At 40.2% G+C, this 27,528-nt stretch overlaps 1 protein-coding gene across 1 annotated transcript in view; it reads right to left on the bottom strand.

Annotated features, from left to right (window-relative positions):
* The window catches only part of CHST9 (carbohydrate sulfotransferase 9), a 255,525-nt gene that overhangs the window by 155,084 nt on the left and 72,913 nt on the right, over positions 1-27,528 (bottom strand). The window lies entirely within an intron of this gene.

Genomic DNA, 27,528 nt, shown 5'->3' with positions numbered 1-27,528 from the left:
AGGGATTTACAAACTGTGAGGCCCACAAAAGAAGGAGAAGTCAAGATGAATGGTTACCTAGGTGACTGAGTATGGTGGTATAATGATAAAATGTGATGGGGGCATGGACATGACAAGTTAAGTTTTTCAGAGTTGCTGAGTTTGAAGTGCTATGGGGTCATGGAGCTTGAGAAAGACCAGAACTGAAATGACACACAGGAAACAGCCACCTTCAGAAGACGGCTGAAGCTGAGAGAGTGGATGGGAATACAAAGGCAGAAAGTGCAGAGGAGTGGGCTAAGGACAATAACCAAGGAAACAAAGTCACTACTTTTGTGTTGTGATGTAGGACAATGAGAAGACAGAAAAAAAAAAAAAAAAAAGCAGAGATCTAAGAGAATGAATAGAACAGAGGGTCATTTACCACATACAAAGCTTTAAGAAGTACAGGGAATCAATAGCACAAGATGCTGCTGAGTTATGTGGTTGTTGCTAGGTTGTGAGACAGTAGTTCTAGCAAAGAGGGAGCAAGGAACAGAAGAGTGTTTGAGCCCCTGAAAAGAGGATGGGTGATGTGGAAGATGAAGGTGAGGATATGGCTATTCATTCATGAAATCTGGCAGCATACAAATGAGCAAGACAGGGAAATAACTTGAACAGAGACAAAACCGAGACTTCTGCCAAGCTTTTTTTTTTTTTTTATGGGACACTTAAGGTTCCTGGGTGTTGTAAATAGTTTGCACTCGTCTACTAACGTAAAGGTTGGTGGTTCAAACCCACCCAGTGGCACCACAGAAGAAAGGTCTGGAAATGTGCTTCTGTAAAGATTATAGCCAAGAAAACTCTATGGACTAGCTCTGCCCTGTGACACATGAGGTCACCACGAGTCAGAATTAACTCAACAGTAATGGGTTTGGTTTTTTGATTTTTATAGGTCACTTACACATATTTATAGGTTTAGAGTAAGAAACTAGTGCACCGGGGCAATGGTGTGTGTAAACACTATTGTTGAGGTGTGAGCCTTAGTTCTGTGATAAGTAAATGAGGGCCACCCTCCCAGTCATTACTTGCTTATCATCCATCCACATTATACAAATAGAGCTGGTTACTGAGAGTTTATGTAACACGTGGAAGTCTACGTGAACTTTATCTAAGCATTTCTATCAGCCCTTCATGTCTTTTATAATTCTAAAATATAAGGTGGAAAATGTACACTCTTCCTTTTATGCAGTTACAAAAAGTATAGAATTCTTTTAACTGGCTCCTTGATTTAACGGCAGATTCTCTTCACTTGGATGATGTCCAGGGGACATATTTGATGCAATTTATTTCAATGATTCAAACAGAAATGGCATGAATAGTTTGTTTAAAGGCCTCATTCACTAGCAAGTGTGATCAGGTCCCTCCTCACTTAAGTTTCCTATTGCTCAAGCCTCTGTTTACTATTTGATTACACATTTATGAATGCTCATGGCCTCAAACGTTTCTGGGGAATTTTTAAAAAAGTTATTCAAGGCTTGAATCATAAGATACTTAAAGAAAAAAATCTGTTTGGTAAATCCTTACTTACATTAGAATGAGGCATAAATCCCGAAAGTTGAAAATGAATATATTAGAGATCCACATAATATGATGTGGTAGTCAGTCTCCAAAGTGAGCTCAAGGATCCCCATCTTCCCACCTCCTGATTTTCATGTCCTGTGTAGACCCTCCCACACTGAACTGGCTTGACTTGTGTAACCAATAGGATACTGCAGAAATGATGGTGTGTGGCTTCTGATGTTGGGCTTCCAAAACACTGTGACTTCCATCCTTTTCTCTCTTGGTTCACTCACTCCTTGTGGGGGAAGCCAGCTAATATGTTGTGAAGACACTCAAACACTCCTATGGAGAGTCTCAAATGGAAGAGACCTTAGGCCTCTGATAGCAGCCAGTATCAACTTGCCAGGAATATAAGTGACCATTCACCAGCCCCAGTCAAGCTTTCAGATGACTGCCGCTCTGGCTAGCATCTTCACTGAAACCTCATGAAAGACCCTGAGCCAGAACCATCCAGTTAGCTTTTCTCGAGTTCCCCATAGAAACTGTGTGTGTGTTGCTTTAGGTTGCTAAGTTCTGGGGTAATTGGTAAATAGTATTAGATAATTAATACATATCAGATAATTTTATTATTAAAGTCTATTTTTTTATGTTAATTCATCCCTTACTTTATAGAATATGGAGCCCTGGTGGCACAGTGGTTAAGAAATCGGCTGCTAACCCAAAGGTTGGCAGTTCGAATCTACCAGCCACTCCTTAGAAACCCTATGGGGCAATTCTACTCTGTCCTGTGAGCTGGAATCCACTTGACAGCAACTTTTTTTTTTTTTTAACATAACACACATACAGAGATGCTAGTTGCAATAAAATCCTTCAGCCCCTCTGACTTTCTTACCTGTAAGGTATGGATCAGAGCCTGCTTCTCAGGAATGTCTTCAGGATTAAATAAATCTACATTTATTTAAGAGCCAGCAAGAAATGGAGGGAACACACACAAAATTTGGGGACCTGATGTTTCACAAAGGAGACTATAAGACATTCACTAGTATGTGTTTCACCAGGGCCCCAAATAATTCTCTGTCCCTGTGTTAAATGAAAGGGCTTTGTAAATGGTATAGTGAAATATAAATGCTATTTATTAGTTTTATTATGCTATTAGCTTTAATACAGAAACCTTCTTAGGTTTCTATTCTTAGATTTATGTTAAGGTGCATTAAAATTCAAATTAGGAAAATAAAAATTAGATAAATAGGAAAATACTACATTGATCAAGGGACAAAGAGATAAAAAAGAAAAATGATAAAAAGAAAAGCTCACTAGGTTTCTTTCTTATCTTACTCTATATGGGTGATCTTATTTCTCACTCTCAATGTTCATCTTCATAGACAGATGATTCAGAGACCCACATCTCTAGCTCCAAAATATTCCTGAGTTTTAAGCCTACTGGAAATTTCTACCTGTATTTTCTCCTATACTTCCATACATGTCCTTATCTTAAGTCATTCTCCTACAAAAGTGCTCACACTCTGTGTTGTCCACCCAATCTGCTCAGGCACCCAAACACAAAACCTAAGAATCACAGGCTCCTCTTTTGTTCAACCTCTGCATCTAATCAGCCCCTCAGACCATTAAATTCTCCCTCTACTACAGCTTTCAGATCTGTCCTTTCCTTTCTCACTCTCTAGTTCATGAGCTTGATATATCTTCTTATGATCGTTTGTTTTCTACAGGCTCTTCTCATTTCCTGGGTTTTGGGGGTGATTTTTCCGTCCTCGCAATTCAATCTCTACTAAAGAATAAAATCCACATTCCTTAACGTGGAATTTATGAGCCTGGGCGATTTGGTCACAACTCACCTTCTGCTACCATCTCTCAAGCACCACACAGAGTCCTTACCAGTTATACCTGGAATTAACCCCTACCTCCCGCCCCCAAAGCCTCTGCCCATGCTCTTTCTGCTTCCTGGAATGTCCTGTCATGTTGTTCTTCCCTATCAAAATCCTGTTCATCCTTCAGAGCTTAGCTTAGAGGCCAGCCCTTCTGTGAAGGCTTTTGCGCCTTGCCACCTGCCCCAACTCCGCATCCAGGCAAAATTAAACATCTTCCAAGCTCCTTAAGCCTTTTATTTATCCCTTTGCCACAGCACTCACTCTAGTGCTTGGTTCATAATTAGTGTGGCTTTGTTTCCCCAACAGGACTGTGGTCTCCTTAAGGGCAGGGGGTGTGTCCTATGCCTTTCTGTCTCCCAGTGCCTAGCACAGTGCCTTGAACCCAATGCACGGGATCATTTTGACATATAGAGACTTATGTAAACACCCCAGCCCGGCCTAAGATGCTATAGAACGTGAAGTATTTTTTAGTACTGCTAAAATTCAGCGCAAGTACAACCAAGAACAGAGCTTTTACCAGGTATTTATATTATGACTGACAACCTAGAAAACTATTCTATTAGAAAAATGGGTGATAAAATAACAGAGAGGCTTTCAGAATAATGAACTGCATTTTGCCCTAGTTGTGCTTCATTTTATCACAGATTCTGGTTTAAAAAGAAAACATTAAAGCATGGCTTGCATCTTATTTCTGTTTAGACCTGGATGCAGCAATCCACCTGTGAGGAATAAAAAGGGACTGTAATCTCATAACAATTGGATTTGTAGGGTAAAAACTTTTCTTATGACACGAGAAAATGTATTTAATTGAACATTAAAATTCCACACCTCATGACAATTTATTTATATAAACCAAGTCTTGATATTTTTAAAAGCTATTTTAGACTTGAGGTTGTTGCTATCATCCCATAGAGAAACATTTTATATATCTATATATATCAATTTATAGTCCATCTCCATAGTTTAGAATGGAAGTGGTCCCTTAATCATAGTGATTGTTTCTGATCTTTTAAAACCACAGGTGCATAAATGGTAATTTAATGACGTCTCCACAGTAATGAGTAGAGGCATCTGTAGTACAACTCAAATCAGTACCTCAGGCCACTTCTAATGAGAAGGAAATCATATACATATATAATGCACACATAAATATATACATATATGTCTATGCACATATGTATTTTTATGTGTGTATATACATATGCACGTATATAGTATATTTTTACACTCAGATAGTATCCCAACTCTAAAATATACTCTCTCTTCTTCTTGCTTCCGTCGTTGTATAATAAAGTCTGGCATGGAATTTTTATCAAACAGCCCTCACTGCACTACAAATTTCTCAGTAGCCAATTCTGAGTTTTTGTTCGCTCTCAAGTATTTTATCTGCCCTGCTCTGAGTGGTATTATTAATCACATCCTGTTGCTAGGATACCTGAGAACGTTCATTTATGTCCGATGTTTCTTTGGCAAAACGCACTACGAAGAAGGCAGAGAATCATGACAAGGAAAATTATTGTGCACATGCTATTTATTTAAAAGAGGAGGGAAATAACATAACCACCGGATAATATAATGCTAACTCTCAAGAATTTTTTTAATCTCATTTTTTGTTTCATCTAGGCTTTAATGGAAAATCACCGGCAATATTTTTGGATAATGAGAATCTGTAGTACATCTACACTTGTGAGTTAACTAGGCAAGTGGAAGAAGGTCAGGTTTTAATTCTCTTTATTTTACAGGAACTTAGAGAGGAAGAAACCCATTGCTGTCCAGTTGATTCCGACTCATAGGAACCTTATAGGACAGAGTAGCACTGCCCCATAGAGTTTCCAACGAGTGCCTGGTAGATTCGAACTGCTGGTTAGCAGCGGTAGCTCTTAACCACTATGCTACCAGGGTTTCCTAGAGAGGAAGGGGCTTTCAGATATACTCACTTCAAATATCTCAATTTACGAAGTGACTAGGTTACAGTGTTACTTGACTTGCAAAGCCAGAACTAAAACCCAGGTCACCATGATTACCATCTTTAGTTATTTTAATGTGAGATTTAAGAGAACAGTAGCCTTCATAATGTATATTTAGAAAACAGGAGAAAAAAATTCCTTTATCAATATTTTAAAGAATTATTTGTTTTGGGTATTAAGGACCAATCATTCCTGCCTACCTATTGTAATAAAGAGAACATAAATAGAGAAAAATCCACCTAAATGCAAGATTTTCTTACTTAGTCTCTTCCTACAGGAAATAGCATGATACAGCGAAAGGAACATGGATTGGAGTTACGTGGATCTGACTTCCAATCTCAACTACTTAATTTACTCTTCACAACAACTCCATGGAGTAGATGATACTTCCATTTTCCAGTGGGGAAACAGGCTCGGAAATGTTTGTAGCATACATGTCATAGACTGAATTCTGTCCCCGCAAAATAGGTCAACTTGGCTAGGTCATGATTCCCTTGTATCACTGTATGACTGTCTACCATTTTATCATCTCATATGATTTCCCTATGTGTTGTAAATCCTATCACTATGACGTAATAAGATGGATTAGCGGCAGTTATGCTGATGAGATCTACAAGTTAGATAGTGTCTTAAGCCAATCTCTTTTGAGATATAAAAGAAAGAAGTGAGCAGAGAGACATGGGGACCTCATGCCACCAAGAAAATAGTGCTGGAAGCACAGCACATCCTTTGGACCTGAGGTTTGTGCACTGAGATTCTCCCAGACCAATGGAAGACTGATGTATCACAAGGACTTCCCTTCAGAGCCAACAGAGAGAGAAAGCCTTCCCCTGGAGCCTGCACCCTGAATTTGGACTTCTAGCCTACAGGGCTGTGAGAGAATAAACTTCTCTTTGTTAAAGCCATCCACTTGTGGTATTTCTGTTACAGCAGCACTAGATGACTAAGATAATACACAAGGTTAGAGTTAGTACATGGTAGGTCTGGATATGGACCCACAGATTTTTTTCCAGAGATTTTTACGTTGTCTGAGCTTACTGGCTACGGTGATTAAGGGCAGTTCTATAGAGCTGCTAGTTGAAAGCTCAGGTTTGCAGTCCCCCCACTTAATCACCGTGGGGCATTGGACACACCATTTAACCTCTGTAAGTCACACAGTGCTTATCTGCAAATGGGGATAATACTAATACCTACTTTACAGGGTCATTGTGAGGATTAAATAAAATGGTGCGTTTAATAATAATTCCTATACGGATTGAATGCATGATACGATAGCACTTATAATGCTCCCACCTCGGTGCCTGAAACTTAGCAACACAGTGTATTGCTTAGATCTTCTCTGTATGAAGGTCCCATGTCGGGTGCTCCCTACTAACATATTATAATTCTCAATATCCTCAGGGACAATGGCTTCATCCACACTAATGTTCTAAAGTTGAGCATTTGAGAGTTTCTTCATACTTTTACTATCACTTCTTTCTTGCCTTCCCTTAAGAGTTTCCAAGGGAGAAGTAAGTGGCTTTCCATTTTAGTTAATTCCTGTTCCCTCCTCTTTATGTCCAAACTTTTTCCAAAAACAAATTGGCATGATGAAACATAAATTGACATGGCAAAACTGTCCCTATTTATCAATTAGAATCACATGATTTTAACATCCAGGGTTTGTGGTTCAAATCCTATCCATATTTTGAAGTGATCAGCAGCTATGGAACTGTCCACAGGCTGATATGGTCTAAACAGAAAGGGAGAGATGCTCTAGAACTCAGATGAACTCATTACCAGACATATTCCTTACAGCACATGGTAAGGCCTTGAACAAGTAACTTGAGTTTTCTAAGGGCCTCCTCAATTAGATAGGTAAGTATTATCTCTTTATAGCTTGAAAAGGAAACTCTGGTGGCGTAGTGGTTAAGAGCTACGGCTGCTAACCAAAAGGCTGGCAGTTCAAATCCACCATGCACTCCTTGGAAACCCTATGGGGGCAGTTCTATTTTGTCCTATAGGGTCTCTATAAGTCGGGATTGACTCGACGACAATGGGTTTTTTTTTGGTTTTAATAGTTTGAAAAGATCCCTGGGTGGCACAAAACAGATTGTGCTCGGTTGCTAACCAAAAGGTTGGTGGTTCAAACCCACCCAGCAAGCCCTGGAAGAAGGGACTGGTGATCTTCTTCCATAAAGATTACAACCAAGAAAACCCTATAGAACAGTTCTACTCTGTAATACATGAGATTGCCAGGACTTGGAATCTACTCGATGGCAACAGGCTTCTTTCATGGAACAATTCCAAAAGAAATTGTACAGACAGAATAAACCTGATGTGAGAAGATTTTAAGCAAGGATTAAGGTGTGCCTGACCCAAGCCATGGTGTTTTCAATCACCTCATATGCATGTGAAAGCTGAACAATGAATATGGAAGGCTGAAAAAGGATTGATGCCTTTGAATTATGTTGTTGGTGAAGAATCCTGAATATACCATGGGCTGCAAAAAGAATGAACAAATCTGTCTTGGAAGCAGTACAGCCAGAATGCTACTTAGAAGTGAGGATGGCAACACTTCGTCTCATATACTCTGAACATGTTATCAGGAGGGACCAGTCCCTGGAGAAGGACATCATGCTTGGTAGAGTACAGGGTCAGTGTAAAAGAGGAAGACCCTCAATGAGATGGATTGACATACTGGCTGCAACAATGGGCTCAAGCATAACAGCGACCAGGAGGATGGCACAGGACTGGGCAGTGTTTTGTTCTCTTGTACACAGGGTCATCATGAGTCAGAACTGACTGGACGGCACCTAACAACACAAACTGTTTAAGAAGAGGCACAGAGATGTTTAACTGGGCCATTTTAAAGATGAACTAGCCTAAAGTGGTCTACATAAGATTGCAGAAATTGCATAGACTCTGTTTGGTCAATAGTATGAATGGGGTGAGGGGTTTATTACTTATACGGAGATTTATGCTGATGCTAAAACAGTGATGTTGGAACGTTGGCCTACACAGACATGAATGACGAGCCTCCACATGGCTGTGGGTTCTTATCGCCTTCCTTCAGGTTTAGATAAACTCTACTCGTTCCCCTGTCCCTTTCTATTTGGTTAGTTGATACATTGCTAGGATACTCTGGCAACGAGAACCACTGAGTGTAATGACTGTTGTGAGCTCCAGACAGTGTGAACTGAGATACAGAAACTGGCCCTTCAGAAACATATCAATACAGATAGAGCTGGGCCTCTGTGGTTGACCATCTGCCTTGGCAGAGAGGATGCTCCATCTGCACTTGCCAGCCCTCGGGTCTGCCATCCATCAGAGAGCACAGGGAGCATGAGAAGAACTGAACGCTCAAAGATTTTCCCTGGGCTGACCCCCTCTGCAAAGAGATAGTAAGCTCAGCATGAGAAACAACAGTTTTACGTTGTCTTGGAAATTTTGAAGTACAGAATTTTTCCCCTTGCAATTTTCCCATTTAGAGTCATTCCTGAGAAGTATGTAATTAATGTGACAAGCAACAGCTCCTTCCAGATTCCCAACATCAACTGCGTGAATTAAATCTTAGAGTAAACCTTTTGATATTCAGAACCTCATTCTGAGGCAGTCATTTGGTTGGCAGGGAAATTTTTTGGAAGACCTTTAGATGTTGAAGTCAGGTTGGCAAACGTAAATACCAGTTATTGCCAAGTCTTAAATATCTCGCTAAAACGGGAATGCTAGTGTTAATAATGCACGTTTCAGCTACTGAATAAAGCAAGGCTGTGTGCATCTGTACTTCCCTTTGTGCCATAAACGTGTTCCTAGTAAGTTGGGGGTGAATAACTTTTGTTCAACAACTCCATATTCTAAATGTCTTTGGAGTGTTCATAACAACAAAATGAATTATTTTGTAAAATAAAGAATCTTTTCATAATACGTTTATTTGTCCCTGTAGCACATTACAGATGGCCATACATTGAGAGGCGGTATCTAATTTCCTTGAATCTGGACAGGACTTATAACTCTCTTGACCAATAAAATGCAACAGAAACAATGCTTTGCCAGGTTCCAGGGCTGAACCTTGAGAATCAGGCAGCTTTCACTTCCCGTCTCTTGAAATACTTGCTCTAGGGGAAGCCGGCCACAATGCAAGAAGTCAGACTACCCTGAGACCACCATGCTGGGAGGAAGCTCAAGCTAGCCACACATAGAGACTTCACGGAAAGAGAGATGCCTGAACAATATGTGCCTAGCTCCTAGCAGTTCCAGCCATGCCAACTCAGGTGCCAGACGTGTGAATGAAGGAGCCATCCTGGAACTGGATCCTCCAGCTCCAGCCACCTCAGCTTATGCCATGTGGATTAGAGACAAGTTGCCCAGTTGAACCCTTCCCAAATCCCTAACCCACAAAACTGCAAGCAAAACAAATGTTTGTTTTATGCCACTAAGTTTTGGCATAGCTTGTTATTCAGCAATAGATAGTCAAAACAACTCCTTTTCTGTTCTCCCATTAGAGCATATGTGTGTGTGGATAGATAAATCTTTTTTTTTTTCTCCTTAAAGCAGGGGCCACCTAGATTCCCTTTTTCCTAACACGGTTTGCTTAAATCTACCTACAGATACGTTCTATTATCCAGCATTTTAGCATCCAAACTTACTCCTTTTCATGAAAAAGCAGAAAACCTCTTATTATTAGGAGCGCAGCTACCGTACAATCTGTAGATCAATCGCTAATTTGGTTTTACGAAAGTATTACACATTCCCCTATGTCCAGGTTAATAATGATCAAAAGTAAAGTGGAGACTTGTCAGTTATGTAGCACTTTAGAACTTACAAACCATCAACTAGGGTACCCATTTGAAACAACAGTGTTTAAATATTCATTCAGGCTTCAAAAACAATCATTTATGACTGCAATTCTATAGAAACCCTCAAACTGAAAAGAGTCAACAACAATTTTTGCTAAATAACTAGAAAGAATCTTATTTTCTCTGGGTAGATTTACTTTTAAAGGATAAATTAGTAGAATCTACATTGAATTAAAGGAGCTCTGGTGAGACAGTGGTTAAGTGCTTGGCTGTTAACCATAGGGTCAGCAGTTCGAACCCACCAGCCCCTCCACTGGAGAAAGATGTGGCAGTCTGCTTCCATAAAGACTTACAGCCTTGGAAGCCCCTATGGGGCAGTTCTACTCTGTTCTATAGGACCACTATGAGTCAGAATTGACTCGATGGCAGTGGGTATATCAAATTAAGAGCTTTAATGTTATTTAGGGGTAATTTTCTGTACAAAGGCAACAAGGGGAAACATTTCATAAAGAAAGGCAATGATATGAGTCCAGTCAGAAACTATACTTGTGAAAGCAGAGTTGGTTCACTTTAAATAGTAATTTATTTGGCTAGTGGACACACCATGGGGCCCAGCTTTACATCTGTAGGAAATGAAGGCATTTCTTTGCTCTCTCCCTCCATGCTCTTAATCATCACCTCATTAGCTTGTGGAGATAGCTGGTGGAGGCCAGAGGTGAGCTTAATTTTATTCTTTGAGATGTCAGCACGGTTTTCATTCTGGCTAGTCCCCAATTTTTCCCTTTTTATCTTTAAAAAAATTCTCATCATACTCATCTTTTCCTTCTCATTGACCCACATCAAAGGTTTGGGCCTTATGACAGTCAAGGAAGCTCGTATTTCACAGACTGAGGAAAGAAAATGAGGAAAGTAGGTATTGATTTATTGCTTTCAGACTCTGCAGCAGACTTTGTTATCTTGTAAAAACTATGCTCTGTAAACTTGGTTGACTACCTAAGTTTACTAGAAGAACTGTTAATTATCTTGTACTTTTTATGTGTAGAAGAGGCTCACCAATCCTCAGATACACAGGGAAAGCAAAAAGAGAGCAAGCATTGATGAGTGCCTATTATGGGACAGGCAGATAGCTAGGCATTTTATGTTTGTACTGCTATAGCCCTGGTGGTGCAGTGGTTAGGCACTCAGCTGCTAATCAAAAGGTCAGCAGTTTGAACCCACCAGCTGTTCCACAGGAGAAAGATGTGGTAGTCTGCTTCTGTAAAGATTACAGCCTTGGAAACCCCATGGGGCAGTTCTACTCTGTCCTATGGGGTTACTATGAGTAGGAATTGACTCAGTGGCAATGGGTTTGGTTTCAGTTTTGTTTGGTTTTACTGCTATTGTAAACAGCAAATTCAAGGGTTCAGGGAATGGCCCTGGAGGGGTCTGTAAAAAGACAGGCTCAACTGATACAGCCTCCAGAGGGGGTGGAAGTGATTCTTTACCTAACAATAGAGGAACAAAGTGGGAGACACTCCAGGAGGCAAGATAAATAAATATTATCTGAATGCCTAAGGCAATAAGCTATTTTCTGGCAAAATCTGTTACTGGCGTTCAGTGTGAAGCGCTGATTTCCGAGGAAGCAAGTAAGACACTAACACAGTGCAGGCCACAGGTCCTTCTGATGCTGTCTACTCAGGGAAGCAGGAAGTAGAGCACCTCCACAGGCGGGTGCGGGTGGGCCTCAGGGGGGCTGTGGGATATGGAGCACAGTCTCCCAAATCTCCCCGTCCATATTCTACCACAGGAAGCCTAGGTTTGCACAAGGCTAAGAATCTGACATTTTCAGGGAAGGAGCATAACTGTACTACTTTGTCTACTATGGCAGACAACCCTCCCTTCACATGACATGGATACAACATTATTGGCGTAAACGAATCATCATGGTCCCATTCCCCTTGCTTTAGGACCATGTGACATTTCTGGCCAATGAGATACGAGGTGAATTCTGTTGAAAAATGTCATTAAAAGGTTTTTCTTGCTGATAAAAAGAGACAAACATTGCCTTTTTCTTTCACTGGATGCTGTCCCTCTGGGTGTGATGACTGGAACATGAGGACAGAACGATCATATTCCAAGGATGAGCAAAGGGAGCACACTCCCATTAATTCAATAATTCACTACTTACTCCTGAACTAATGTACTGTAGGCCCACCTGACTTCAGGATTTCTTACAGGCTATTGAATCCTTAGTGTTTAAGTTAGAATTTTTAGTTACTTGCAGCTGAAAGCGTCTTATATTCTACATAGGCCAACCACAAAATAATATCATTTTACATTAGATCAACTAGGAATAAAACTTGAAGGAAAGAGCTTGCCTTTAAAATAGTCCCGGAAATTGTGGGGGTGGGAACATTCCCCAGCTGGGGACCACACATTAGGAGGTTCACTCTTGCCCTCTTCTGGACACACCATCATTGCCTTCCCATGGTAGTGAGCCAGGAGATTGTCCAGAGTCCACAACTTGGCTAGGTGATGCAGTGAGAATCTGTGATTCCAGAATCCTCCCTGTCCAAACATCCCTGAGTCCTTGCAGGGCCTACACGGGCCTTTCACCCAGATCAAACCTCTGGAGGGAACAGCAGATTGCATCACTGGTGTGAGAACCCCAAGGGCCAAAGGGTGTTCAAAAGATGACTATTTGGAAAGAGTAGATGGGTCTTGGATGTGTGCACAGACAGGTCCCAAAGCATGTGTGTAAAGCTCCTCACAGTGCTGAATGGAGCTGAAGCCTCAAAGAAAAGGGGGCCTCCACTGGTTCTCTTGCCCTAGGCCCAGTAAGTATTAGGGGCAGGCTTTTTTTTGTCATGATGTAAGCACATAAGAATGCAAGGAAATGACTACATATGTGCATCGTCTCAATAAATTCTCATAATGATTTAAGGGGAAAGAAAGGGAAGGTATATTGTCCTCAGATTACAAAGGAGAAAAAGGAAGCTCAGGGAGATGAACTTGCCCAAGGTTTTCCAATAAGTGTTAAAGCAAGGATTTGAATCCAGGTCTTCTGAAATCACACCGTTAACATATCATGCTCCCTCAAATTTCTGTGGCACTGGCCTAATTTCTGAATGAAACAGATTGAAATCATATTGATTTAAATTATTTATTTTTATTTGGACCATCTCCAGTTTCCAATCTTGAAAACACCTAGCAATGTTTGTTCTCCGGGGTAAAGATAAATAAATGCAATCAATTTTCTTTATAAGTCGATCAGTGTCAAATTTATTTGTATACATTTAAAACTAAAAAAAAAAACAAAACATTAATACTGTACTGGTATAAAAACAGTGGGTCAGGTTAGCCCTTCCTCCTAGCATGACATTACAGGATAAAGACAACCCACTGTCATTTGTGTAAGATGTTCTCCGTAGTCTTCTGGAAATGGGTCCAATTCTATTCTTTTTCCTTTGTTGTGTATAATATGTATTTTTTTTTCTCATAAAATTATTTGAACTGGCTGCTTACATAACCCCAATCTGTCAGTTTGATTTTAAACTCCCCAATTCTCTATTTGCTACAGAGTTTTATAAAGTTCACAGGTGATTTGCATATTCTCTCTTTTTTATATTGTGGTTTTAGCCTCCAGCTGAGTCAATTATATTTAAATCTGGGTGAGCAAAGAGAGGGTTGGAGGCTGGGAAGGTTGTGGGTCTTTGTAGTGTTGTTTCCCATCTTGACTGGGGTCTCTCTAGAAAGAAGGAGTCACAATGCCACAGAAAACAATTCACTTATAGACTCCCCCACCTCAAAAACAAAACAAAACATTGCCGTTGAGTTGATTCCAACTCAAAGAGACCCCACAGGACAGAGTAGAACTGTCCCATAGAGCTTCTAAGGAGCGCCTAGTGGATTTGAACTGCCAACATTTTGGTTAGCAGCCTAACTCTTAGCCACTATACTATCAAGGCTGCAGAGGTCCCTAAAAGTTTTCTCTCAGAACCCTGACTTTTGATGCTGTACGCTTGGATAAAAACAAAAAAAATTTTTTTTGGACTCCACTGTGACACTGCCAAATCTTTAAGGATGGAGGGGGGGAACCCTGGTCTGAATGCTAATAAGCTGGCTGGAATCCTGGAACAATGATAATAGATAGATATAGAAAAGGGTTATTTCATAGGATGGAGAAAATCTTACAAAATTCAGATCACAGACTTGTATAGATAAGCCTTACAGTGAAAAGTATAAAAAAAATGCAGTGTTTGAGCCCTGCCAACACTTTCATGGAGACAGCATGGTGGGGCCCAGGCTGCCGTCTCTGGCTCCCAACAATATTCACCCATCCAGACGTCACCACCATAACTGACACAGATGGAGCACAGTGTTCCTTGTGATTCAGAGCAGTGACATTTTCTAGTGGAAAGTACTATTTGGAGTTTAAATAAAATGGCAAGGCTAGCTTCAACTCAAGATCGTTCAAAATCCAGATTTTGTTCCAGGCATCCAAATGATGCCCCCACGGATGAGTGAACTACTCATCTCAAGAAATGTGGATGGTACATATGTTTTGCCATTTTAAACATGTTTGACAGAATTCCAGGTGGCACCATAAACATTAGAAAGAAGCATGGAACACAGAGTTTTTTTCTGTTAAGCTGCTCATGCCTCTGGTGATGATACACACTCTCATTCTCCGGCTAGTCCCCAGAGGCTTCCACTTAATCCCATATTCAATAGGATACTACTTGGGGTGAGGCTGGCACTCTGGGCACATGCTTCACCCTACAATGCACACACAAGGTGAAATGGATTGCCACAAGCTCAGGACAGGCGGAGGAAGGCCAGGCCTGCTGGGCTATTTGTCATCTCAAACATTTCAAGTTTCACGCACTGCCTCCTTAGCAGGGCACATGGGGATCTACCTCCCCTGGCATGATGTTTGATTTTGGTGTACACAAATAAGGGCTCTAATGTATAAACTTGAGGGGACAGAACAAACAGTCACAGCCTGGAGCTTTTAAGTGGCAGAAAACTCTTCCACAAACATCTTAATATTTCATCTTTAAGAATGGAGGGTTTCATGTAATGGCATTAAAACACATACACATTAAAGAAGCTTGCTGGGTGCAGAACACCTCACAGTCAGCTACATTTAGGGTGACTTTGGTCTACTTTCAAAGGAATGCAAGGGTCTTTGAAGTTTTTATTTTTTTAATTCCGGGAAACCAAGAATTTTAGGCCTTATTTTGCAATTCTGATATTTTTCCTAACTACTGTGTGAAAGTAAATGTGTGTTAAAAATACTAATATAATAAAAAGGGGGTTTGCCATTAAAAATAAAACAGATAGCTGCCGCTTTTTGCATTCTAGGGGAGCAAAAGAATGTCATGTCTAGGGAAAACAATTCTTGAGGAATATTCCCGGGTGCCTTCAAAATCCATTGGGTTATGAAAATGTGACTCAGTACAGGGAGGGTGGAGACAAGCCAAGGTGAATTTCTCTGTATAATGAAATAAGAGGAATTGTGGAGTTGTTCATTGGTTTTTTGAGGTTTAGTGACCCTGAAAAAAACCAATGGAAACAATGGCCTAAAAAGGGAGGGGCCCCATGAATATATGAATATGGTGGTTAGTTGGAACCTGAGGAGAGATACAACCAATAAGGAATTCTGTTTTTAGGAAATGACCAACAGATGTTTGGAAACACAATAACCTTTGTGTTTCAGCATCAAGTTGTTTCCCATTCCATGCTATGCTGAACTCCATTTATTAAACTCAATGTCATCAAAAGCTCATCGGGCATAACAGCGCTGTGTAAGGGCAGCAAAAGGTAGGACCCGTGTGTGGACTGATGGGGGCTACAGACTGTTTGGCTCTAGGAGCCAAAAACATGTAGTAGGATCAAGAATTTGGTGTGAGCAAAAAATGAAATACGTGGTGATCAGAAGAAATGACAAATTCAATGGCAGGGGAAGGGGGACTGGAGGACAATAGACTTTATAGAGGGTAGGGTACAGTCAATTTATTTGGATAGTAAAGAAAACAGATGACTCAAGAAAGGTAGAAGGGCTTTAGATCTGGGGAAAAAAATCAAAAGGAAAAGAGAATGTTGTTACACAGCTATTACTCTTTTGCATTATTTTGATTAATTGCTAGGAGGAAACATGGTAAAGCAGAAGGAGGGCCTGCACTTGGATCCTTATTCTTTAGGTCACTGTAAGCTACATCAGCAAGTTGCTCCCTTCTCTAGACTTCCATGTCCCCGTGTCTAAGATGGAACAATAATAATGAACTTGTTGGGGTCCCTGGGTACTGTAAATCTTTAACTGCTTGACTACTAGCTGAAAGGTTGGCAGCTCAAACACACCCCAAAACACATCAGAAGACAGGCCTGGTAATCTGCTTCTGGAGGGTCACAGCCTTGAAAACCCTATGGCGCAGTTCTACTCTGCACACATGGGGTCACCATGAGTCAGAACCGACTGGACACCAAGTAACAACAACATGGTTATTATAAAAATTAAAAGAAATGCTGAATACTATAAGTCTTGACAAATGCTGAATTTAAATTTACAACTTTCATGCCACAGGAAAATGAAAATCAATATCATTCTTATACCTACCAGGATGACATTAACACCAAAAAGCCTAAGTCATTCACATACCTCATCTGTTCATTATTTACTGTAGATGATATTTTTATTTACAATTTTATGTAAATCTAATTGTCTTCTTTCATTAATTATATTTTGTCATATATTCCAAATTATTCTTACATGCATTTATTTGGTTATTAAAAAGATAATTAAAGTAATTTCTTAAAAGATTAGCTAAATGGTTCTAATTAAACTTTGTAAATACCATGACTTTCAAGAAATCACCAGGTTCAGTAAATATCTTTAAGTCTTGCTAATGATTATTTCCAATAGTGTCTTACGTTTCTATAATAGTTTCTGTCTCTGTAGGATATCATCTGGTCTTGATATCTCTGATCGTTTTTATTTAAACAGAATTATCTACATTCAAGCCATTCAATTCTGGTAGTGTTACCCAATTTTTCTAATTGCCTTCTTGATAGTAAAATGCTGTCATACATCACTGTACCACCCAGTCAATATCTTCATAGCTAAACCTAAGTTCCAGATTCATACACTCACCTACGGGAATGTCTCAAGTCGGTTACTTGTCTGGTAAACTGTACTGACACTTTACCACCGCAGGCTTTTTTTTTTTTTTTTTTTTAATTCATTCAGTTCAATTTTGTTGAGAAGATTAAGCATCTCTTTGGGGAGCAAAACACCTACATCGAAACTGACACTGGATCAAATTTACAGGGCGATGCTTTCTGCTTTGGTAGTTGTGCTTTAATAATATTTTGTGGCAGTAACAACACACTGCTGCCTGACATTTTCCTCCTCGTTAGAAATTTTGAAGGAAAAAAAAAAAAAAGGAAGAAAGAAAAGGAAAAGAAAATAAAAAGCTTTTCTGTACCAGGGTCAAAGGAATTCAGCTACTAACTCATCTCTGTCAATTTCAACGGAGGGATAGTACTCAAGGTATTTCTTTTTCATTTACCTATTTTTATGAAGTAGATTGCTTTTAGCATTTACAGTCCTGTACCTTACTTCTACTTCTCTGTACACCCTATGTGCCCCTTTGTAAAACAGGATTTCAAAAGCAATAGTTATTGTCAGTTTTAGAATGTTAAGCCTGATCCATTCAGATTAACAGGTTGTTTGATTATTCCGGGAATGCCTATTCAGTTTTTAGTTTATTAAGCTGCTCTGTCCCTCAGTCAACTTATTGCAGCAATACTAGGGCGCGGTCTGGGGAAAGGGTATCAAAATTTAAAGCAGATGCTTTTTTATAATTTGTGAAAAGACAAGGAGGTTATGCCTATCAGATATTTTATTACTTTGGGGATTTTTTTTCCACGATCCACTATTCCTCCCTCCCATGCACAGCCGACTCTCATAAATGTTTCTTTCCCCAAATTTCACAGCTGGTTCTTTTCTCTCTCCCTGTGATGGGCTGGTGATACAACACTACATAAAATACGAATGTCCAAGTGGAAATTAATATGGTCAAAATAAGAGGAATAAAGCAAGCCAGGGATAATTTCGTGATGAAATACAGTTATGATCACTTACTGCTAAAAAATGGTTCTTGGTCATTGAACAAAGTCATGCCAGTTATACCACATGAATATTTTCTCTTATCCAAGTGAAAAAATGTTTAAACTTGGCCTAAAGATATTCTGCTTCTTTTAGCTCTCTAAACAAACACTGTGTATGTAAAATTTCCCAGTGGTCCATCACAGCAAACCCTCCCTTATCAAACCCTCAACATTCTTGTTCTTTTGCATTTCTGTTTTAAGTCTCTGATAAAATCACAGATCATTTAACTCTGTACTTTTTACTTGAATGATGAGTGAAAATGCAATAAAATATACGATTATACACTTTTCACAAATAAGATACAATTTCACAGCTGAGCACTTTAACCACTGTACCCCCAGAGCTCCTTAATTTCACAAGTATAAAACCCCAAGTTTATGGCTTCCAACTGCAAACGGGCTCTCAGGATGCCTTGCAAACCTTCTATGTTTCCTCAGTTCTCTTTCTCATACTTCATTACAGGCATCTCATACCTTCCTTCTCCATAGATTTCTTATTCCACCAGATGCCTGCTTAACTCACCACCCTATTCCTTACTTCAAAGATTAAAATCTCCATTGCCATCCAGTCAATTCCAACTCATAGCGACCTCACAGGACACAGCAGAACTGCCCCATAGGGTTTCCAAGTCTGTAATCTTCATGGAAGCAGATCGCCATATATTTCTCCCTCAGAGCAGCTAGAGGGTTCAAACTGCTGACCTTTTGGTTAGCGGCACAGCACTTTAGCCACTGTGCCACTGGGGCTCCTAAAGATTAAAATAAACATCACTAAGTGAACTTTACACTCAAAATTCTGCTAACGTATGTTCAGCCACACAATTCTTATCTCTTTCTCTTTGTCACGATGGAAGATAGTCCGTCCCTATCTAAGGCTGCTCTGGATCCCAGGGCCTGCAGCATCCCCAAATTATTTCCTTTCTCTCCTGGATTCTTTTCATTGTCATTTACACATGACGAAGTCTCTGCTTTATAACAACAAAGCAAACTCTTTCTCTACCCTCCGTTTCATCCCAGGTACTCTCCTCCCTCTCTGGCTGCATTCATAGTCAACATTTGTGAGAGGTGCCTTGTTCACTGTCTCCACTTGCTCACTTGCCATTCAATCTTAAACTCACAGCTGTCTTCTGCTCCCACTACTTCAGTGATCCTGTCGATGTAAGCTCATCAACAGTCTCCTTTTGTGTACATCTAATAGAAGGATTTGCAGTCATCTTACACCATCCTTGGGCAATTTTTATTAGTGGTATCCACTCCTACTTTCTTCTGCTTAGACGACATGACTTGGTTTGCCTTCTACCTCTCCGACAAATTCTTCTCAGTCTTTCCTCATGTTATTCTTCTTTTACTCATCCCTTAAGTCTGTGTCCTTTGGGGCTCTTATCTAGGGCCTCTTCTCTTCTCATTTTTTATACTCTTGTTGGACAACCAGATCCATTCCCATATCTTTAAATATGTTTTAAATATCAATGACTCTCAAATTTCTGTCTTCGGCTCAATGGTCTACTTCCACTATCTATGGAACATCTCTAATTATATGTTCTAAAACATCTAAAATTGCACCTACTCCTGTATTTCCTATCTCAGTAAATGGTCTACTCTCTACCCAGTTGCCTTAGGCAAAAGAGTGGGAGTTTTGGCTCTACTTTAGCTCCATTCTTCCTTACTTTCCATGCCTAATCATTCTTGAAGTCCTCTCTATTGTTTCCTTAAAATCTATTAAATCCTCCTTCTCTCTCTCTTTTTTTTTTTTCTCTTTAATCACATAACCACTGTATTAGTTCAGCTGTTTATGTGCTTTAGTATACCTTAAAAACCAAAATCAAACTCACTGCCATGGGTCGATTCCAACTTGGAGCCACCCTAGAGGTCAGAGTAGAACTGTCCCATAGTTTCCAAGGTTGTAAATCTTTACGGAAGCAGACTGCTATATCTTTCTCCCACGAAGTAGCTGGTGAGTTCAAACCACCGACCTTGTGGTTAGCAGCCAAGCGCTTTAATCACCATGCCACCAGGCTCCTGTTTAATGCACTCTACGGTTTCATAATATGTATCTTTACAGTTCTAAAAAGCAGCGATCCCACATGTGACACAGTCTCTTGTCTTTCTCTGGTTTCATATTCTGTGAGATAACTGCTATCATATTTAAGATTTTGTTTAATAAGTCCTGATCATATGGGAAAATGAAAAAAAGGTGACTTCTTAAATAATCAGAATGACAGAACTTTTTTCTCCCAAAGGCCATTTTTATTCCCATACTCATATTAAACACAAAATCAATACCCCTTTACTGAACATAAAGTCTTGATTGCCTGTAGGTGCCAGCCATTATGCAGATATCACAATTACTGCACTGTTAGCTACTGAACATACTCTAGAACATCTGTTGCAGTCATACGAGCTATATGCAGTGAGACTTCAGTCTCCAAATTCCTGATATATTCACTCTTTATACACATATATATGTATATACCCGCCTTATATTGCTACAATGCAAAACATCTAGAGGTGACTCAGGAAAATGAAGATTAAGTAGATGCAGCAATGAATAGCAATTTCGGGGACTAACTAAACTGAACACCACCAGACACAAATTGCAACAAAAGGAATACCAATATTCAATAATTTGAATATTAGAGAGCCAAACTAGTTCATATTTAAGCCCAGGAAGAGGTTCAAAATAAATCATGCCAAGAACAATGAATTAAATAATTCAGAAGAATACAGCCTAACATTTAAGCAATAGTGTCTTTAACATGTTACATGATTTCCTAAACATTTATTTCATAGGGAAAAACTCTTGACTCAAGCACCCTTTCCGCTCATGTTTGGCACATAAGGAGTTAATGCCAGAAAAGATCAGGACAACCCTCATTTAAAACTAAGTCAAATAATGATATTTAGCACTCTCTTGTAGCTTCTATTTGCCTAAAGTGTGACAATTCACATTGATCCTAGTAAATTTATCTCTCTGAAGCATCTAACACAACGTGCTGGGCTTAGGGCAGCTTAGAAGGCTCCATGCTTGGTTTGATGTTCTGCTCTCTTGAAATTCTTAATAATGCTTGAACAAAGGACCCACATTTTTATTTTTGCACTGAACCCCACAAATTTTGTACCCAGTCTTGACTGGGATAAATATAATAAGGCATATCTCAAGCTGTATTCAGCGTTGTTGTTGTTAGGTGCCGCTGAGTTGATTTCAACTCATAGTGACCACGTGATACAGTAGAACTGCCCCATAGGGCTTTATGGGCTATAATCTTTATGGGATCAGATCGCCAGGTCTTTCTCCCACAGAGCTGCTAGATGGGTTTGAATTGCCAATCTTTTGGTTAGTAGCCAAGTGTTTAACTGTTGTGCCATCAGGGCTCCTTATCTCTATTCAATAGGAAGCATAATTTATCATGTTTCCAGCATAAAGGTCTTAAATGGCTCTCCATTGCCTACCAAGCAAATGTCAAACATCTTAGCCTGTCATTCAAGATGTTCCATCATACCGTTGCAGTGAGTCTATATTTAGCGAACTAGACTTTATCTCTTCATTCATGCTTTATTTAATCAATGTTCATTTATTAAGACTCACTATATGTCAGGTGCAGTCCTGGTGGCACAGTGGTTAAATGTTCAGGTGCTATTCAGAAGGTCAGCAGTTCGAATCCACCAGCTGCTCCTTGGAAACCCTATGGGGCAGTCTACTTTGTCCTATAGGGTCACTATGAGTTGGAACCAACTCAACAGCAATGGGTTTTCTGGGTTGTATGTCAGGTGCTCTGCTAGATGCTCCAGTAACTGTGAGGAAAGAGATATGAACTTGTCCTAACTGTAGAGATAAACTGCATTACTTGCCATTTTCCAAGCATTCCTTGATTTCTGCTGGTCAACTGTTCTCAGATTCATTCTCCACCCTGATCCTGCTTTTCCCTGTGTTACAGAAACCTACATTTCCCAGGTTTTCTTATACTTAGTTTGGCCAAGAGCAAATACCAGTAAAGGTTTGGAGGACAAATGAGGAGGGTAGCCAGACTGTCTGTCTCTGCTCACCCTTCACCACCATGACAGGGTTCTGTGGCAACTCCTTGGGTCCAGTTCCCATTCTGCAGTCCCTCCCTCCATGTTCCCAGCTCCCGTTGGGCACTGTCTGGCTTGACTCCTGGGCTCTTGTAACACTATTGCCTTCCCTTGTCCTTCCAGCTCCAGTGATGGTAGTGGCTTTCTACTCTTGCTCTTCTTGGGGTCCTCGCCATCCAATGTCAGGTTACTCTGCAATTCCAGTACCTGTGTAACCAGGCTAGATTCTGCTTTTTCTGATTGGATCCTGTTTTTTTCTTTTGAAATAATCCTCCTCCCTATCTACTCTGTCATCATTGATACATGTCAATATTTCTTTCTTCCTTTGGGGGACGAGTCAAATCCACCTTAATAAATGTTTCCGTGGCTTCTTCCCCTGGCCCTGAACTGTGAAATTGGAAATGATTTTGATTCAACCTTTGAAATTCCCTAACATTTTGCTTACGGTTCTCTCATGATACTTAAAACATTTTATTTGGTGATTATTTATGTAAATACGTTTACTGTCCTTGAGTACAGGGAACATGCGAGATTTATCCTAAGATGGTGTCCTATTCATACCAGGCATTCCAATATATCCTTGTATTACTCTAAGTAGAGTGGTGAATATTTGGCATTCTATTTTCATTTTCAATTCAAAAGTTTTAATTTATTGTTTCTTTCAAGGAAATCAGTATTTCCACTGACATATCTGCATTACTCATATGAATACAGTGTTGGGAGATTAATGCCAGGACAAAAAGGACTGTATATTATTCAGATAAAAAGCAACATCATTGCTTGAGGATATATGAACAATGGGCAGGCATTAATATAATAACAAAAGTCCTGAGGGGTCCATATTTTCATAATTCTAAGACTCTATCAATTATAGAACATCTTCACAATTAGTATAACTAGTCTCTCAACTTGCCCTTTATCCCACCAGACATAAATCTCTGTGTGTGTGTATATATATATATATATATATATATACACACACACTACATATTTACAGTCCTCTGTAAGGTTTTTTTTTTGGGTATATTTGAAAATGATGCTGCTATTCCTACTTACCATTACATGTAAGTGTGGCTGTAAGGGTGAATACTGACTCAATAGTTATTTCCATATTGCCCCGTGTGACGATTACTCTTTGATTAGGCTACAGCTGAGCTTTTGAGAGGCTGTGACTGTTTGCAACTCTAGCTCTTAAACTAATACCAAGCTTGCAAAGTCTTTGTTTGGAAAAAACTATTCCACTGTGGATCACAATGTGCTGGCCTCGTTTCCCTGTGTCTGCTGCTTTCTAGCAGTCCACAGTGAAGCTTTGTTGTTTGAAGTCACACTGGAGTCCATCCTTAAAGCTTTCCTTCTGGCATAATTGTGGGTGGTTTCCTCACTCCAGGATGCTGTATAAACAGGGTTGTTCAAAACAATCCCATTATTTGCTTGTTCCAGTAGACTTGCAATGAACATTGAAGACAGACCATCTAAATGCCAAAGGGCTTCTTAGCAACTGCTTGGCAATATTAACCATAGCTTAATGAAATAGTTTAAGTTAATAAGAGAATGTGTGATGTGCCAGAGGTTGAAGTTGCAAGCCTTGGTGTGATGACACAGCCTTAACACCTTGCCTCACAGACAGACCAGTTCTGTTTAGAGGGAGGAGTCCCTGGGTGGTGTAAATGGTTAGCTTACTTGGCTGTTAACCGAGGTTTGAATCCACCTAGAGGCACTTGGGGAGAAAATCCTGGTGATCTACTTCTGAAAAATCAGCCACCGAAAATCCTGTGGAGCACAGCTTTATACTGACTCACATAGGGTTGCCATGAGTTGGAATCAACTCAACAACTTAGAGAGACGTTCAGCCTTACTTGGACCCAGACCCCCAGTTTTGTGTAACAGATCACAAAAGGCTTTGCGGCTCCAGCCCAAGCCCTGGCAGAAGACTCTGGTCCAGTTTATGACTTTAACTGATGGCATTAGCAATTGACAGCTTTCCACACAAAGTGCACTTACTGCTCCAGGAGGGGGTCTTTTTCTGTTTGAGAGGTCGAGCCCAACTTCGCCTAGATCCTTTCAACTCAAAAGTATGGGGAACAAACAGCATCAACATCATCTAGCAATTCATTAGACATGAAGAATCTCAGTCCACACTCTAAGAGTTACTGACTCAGAATCTGCATTTTAATGAGATCCCCAAGTAACTGGTGGGCACATTGAAGTGTGAGAAGCACTGACCTACAACACCAAGTGGCTAACTCGAAAATAACAACTGGGCCTCCTCTAACCGGCAATGGGACCTCTGTGCTTGTCGGTGACTATCCAGCTGGATGAGGATGCTGGGGATTCACACTCATCTCCTTTATAATGTTCTGAGATCTCTGAGCAGCAGGGGACACGTGAAGTCAGAGTGACCTGGGAGAGCCAGAGTCTGAATATTTGTGGGGCACTGCTGTATCCGCTTTCCAAACAAACAAAAAAACCAGTTGCCCTCAAGTAAATTCTGATTCACAGAAACCCCATGTGTTACAGACTAGAACTGTGCTCAGTAGGATTTTCTTGGCTATCATCTTTATGGAAGCAGATTCCCAGGCCTTTCTTCGTATAGTTTTAGGTTAGCAGCCGACTGCACCACCCAGGGACCTTATTTGCTCCACAGGACTTGGGTGTCCAGCCAGAGTGCAAACACTGGTGGAAGGACTTCCCATGATCTCCTCCCATGACAGCATTAAGAATGATGTCACTGCTAGATTAATGAGTTAGGTTAGCACACACTTAGCACACAGCTGATGGGAAGGGCAGGTCCAGGGTCAAGGTTGGAAAGCAGAACCCTTGACTGAGTAGCCTATACTACCCGTATCTACTCGTTGCCGTCAAGTTGATTCTGATTCATAGTGATCCTATAGGGCAGAGTAGAGCTGTCCCATTGAGTTTCCAAGGAGTGTCTGGTGGATTCGAACTGCCAACCTGTTGGTTAGCAGCCATAGCACTTAACCACTATGCCACCAGGGTTTCCAAGCCTAGACTGGAAAAAGCTATACGACGTACTGAGGTGGCATCATGAGCGCATACTTAGTCAGGAAAAGAGTGCACTCGAGGCATTACCAAGAACCAAGATGAAGTCTAGAGAGAAGACAGTAGCCCAGACAGGGAAGAGCCAAGGAGGGATTTAGAGGCAGGGCTGCTTTCAGGAGAGGAAACATCTAGGGGCTGATATAGGAGGGTGTTACAGGATGGGGGTGGGGGCAGGGAGCCATTCTGTGGGACTGAAGTGTTCAGTCACCACTGCTGTTTGTTACCACCTGCTCTCTCGGTGGCCCTGCTCCCCACGAAGCTATTTGTGGCTTCTGACATTTAGTATATGGTTCAACAGTACTTTACTTACTTTTCATTACTAAATTTATTTTTTCCACGTATAAAGCAGTCCATCACACTTTCTATTTCTCTGGGTTCACATTTATTATCTCATTTTTTTTTTTTTTCAATTTAAATGGTGCTTTAAAACCAGTCTATGAGGAAGTACAGGTAGAATTCATTGCAGGTGGCAGAAACAGAGCAATCACTGTGGCACAGAACCTGTCTCGCCTACGGTAGCGTATTGGTGACAAAGTTAAGAATAGAACACATAGTTCTATTTTACCCTAGCACTTTTGAATATGGCACCTAGCTGTTTACCATTCATATCAAATGTGTGCAAGTTTATGAGACTAACATCCTTAAGTTACAAAGCCTGGGAACAACTATCTCCCAAGGGATATGCTATTTTGAAAACTGTGATTTATTTCGGCCAGCTCAGCATGACAGAGCTTTTCGCAAATCCATTTTCTTTTGTCTTTTATTATTTACTCAAAAATATCTAAATCCACATGCATATTACTCATTCAGTAACTGATAGAGACTTTAATGACTGGTATGTGCTTTTTTTTTATGTGCTTTAAACAGAGACAGAACTGTAAAAATGTTTTCAAGTTAATGAGAATGACTTATAACATAATTAGCATTTCAAAAATAGCCTGGGGGTGAAAATGTTTGTGTGTTCTTTGTAGAGTTGAGTAAAATGGAAGCTACTAACGTTGTCCTTTCTCCATCTGGCAAACGGTGACTTTCTCTGGGAGCTAATTACCAGAAAGGATTCCCACCTCCCTGACCCACTGCCCCAACAAATCCTTAACATCAACGTCCTGCTATCAGCCCGCCTCAGGTAATAGGGTTGGGTAGTTTGTGACTGATGTTGGTATTCTCCTTGTCATGTATGTCTAAATTCCAGGAGCAACTTTTTAAATTCTAGGAGATCAAAACATAGATAATGTAGTTTTCTGTTCTTAGCTTTCCAAAAAACAATTATCATACTCTGCTCTTGAACATATTGCTGGAGCTAGAGACGAGAACAACAGTACAGCACAGATTTAACATCCATACCATATTCAGTAAAAAGGAGTAATAAAAAGAATGCTTTAAAGAAAGTGTTTCCCTGCTACGTACTTTTTTTTTATTAATTAATTTTATCGTGAAGGTTTACACAACAAACTAGCTTCTCATTAAACAGTAGGTACACACATTGTTTTATGATATTGGTGAACAAACCCATGACATGTCAACACTCTCCCTTCTTGACCTTGGGTTCCCTATTACCAGCTTTCCTGTCCTCTCCTGCCTTCTAGTCCTTGCCCCTGGGCTGGTGTGCCCCTTTAGTCTCATTTTCTTTTATGGGCCTGTTTTATGGGCCTGTCTAATCTTTGGCTGAAGGGTGAACCTCAGGAGTGACTTCATTACTGAGCTAAAAGGGTGTCTGGGGGCGATGCTCTCAGGGTTTCTCCAGTCTCTGTCAGGCCAGTAAGTTTGGTCTTTTTTGGTAAGTTTGAATTTTGGTCTACATTTTTCTCCAGCTCTGTCGGGGACCCTCTATGGTAAACCCCATCAGTCCCTGCTACATACTTTTAAAATAATTTTTAAAAGCTTGAAAGTAGAGATTATAGATCACACTGAAAAGAAAAATGAAGTGTTCCCAAATCAGTACAGCAATTGCCTCTTTCACTAGCATATACTGCAACTTATGGGAGTTGTTTTTTGTTCTATGGCTGATACATTTCATTAGCTGCAAGGAGCTCCACTGGGGGACTGATGTTTGTCACACTCAGTTTACAAACTTGATATCAAACGTACTAAATT

This window comes from Loxodonta africana, chromosome 11, assembly GCF_030014295.1.
Source record: "Loxodonta africana isolate mLoxAfr1 chromosome 11, mLoxAfr1.hap2, whole genome shotgun sequence".
Lineage (NCBI taxonomy): Eukaryota > Metazoa > Chordata > Mammalia > Proboscidea > Elephantidae > Loxodonta > Loxodonta africana.
This window is presented reverse-complemented; position numbering and strand designations above follow the sequence as displayed.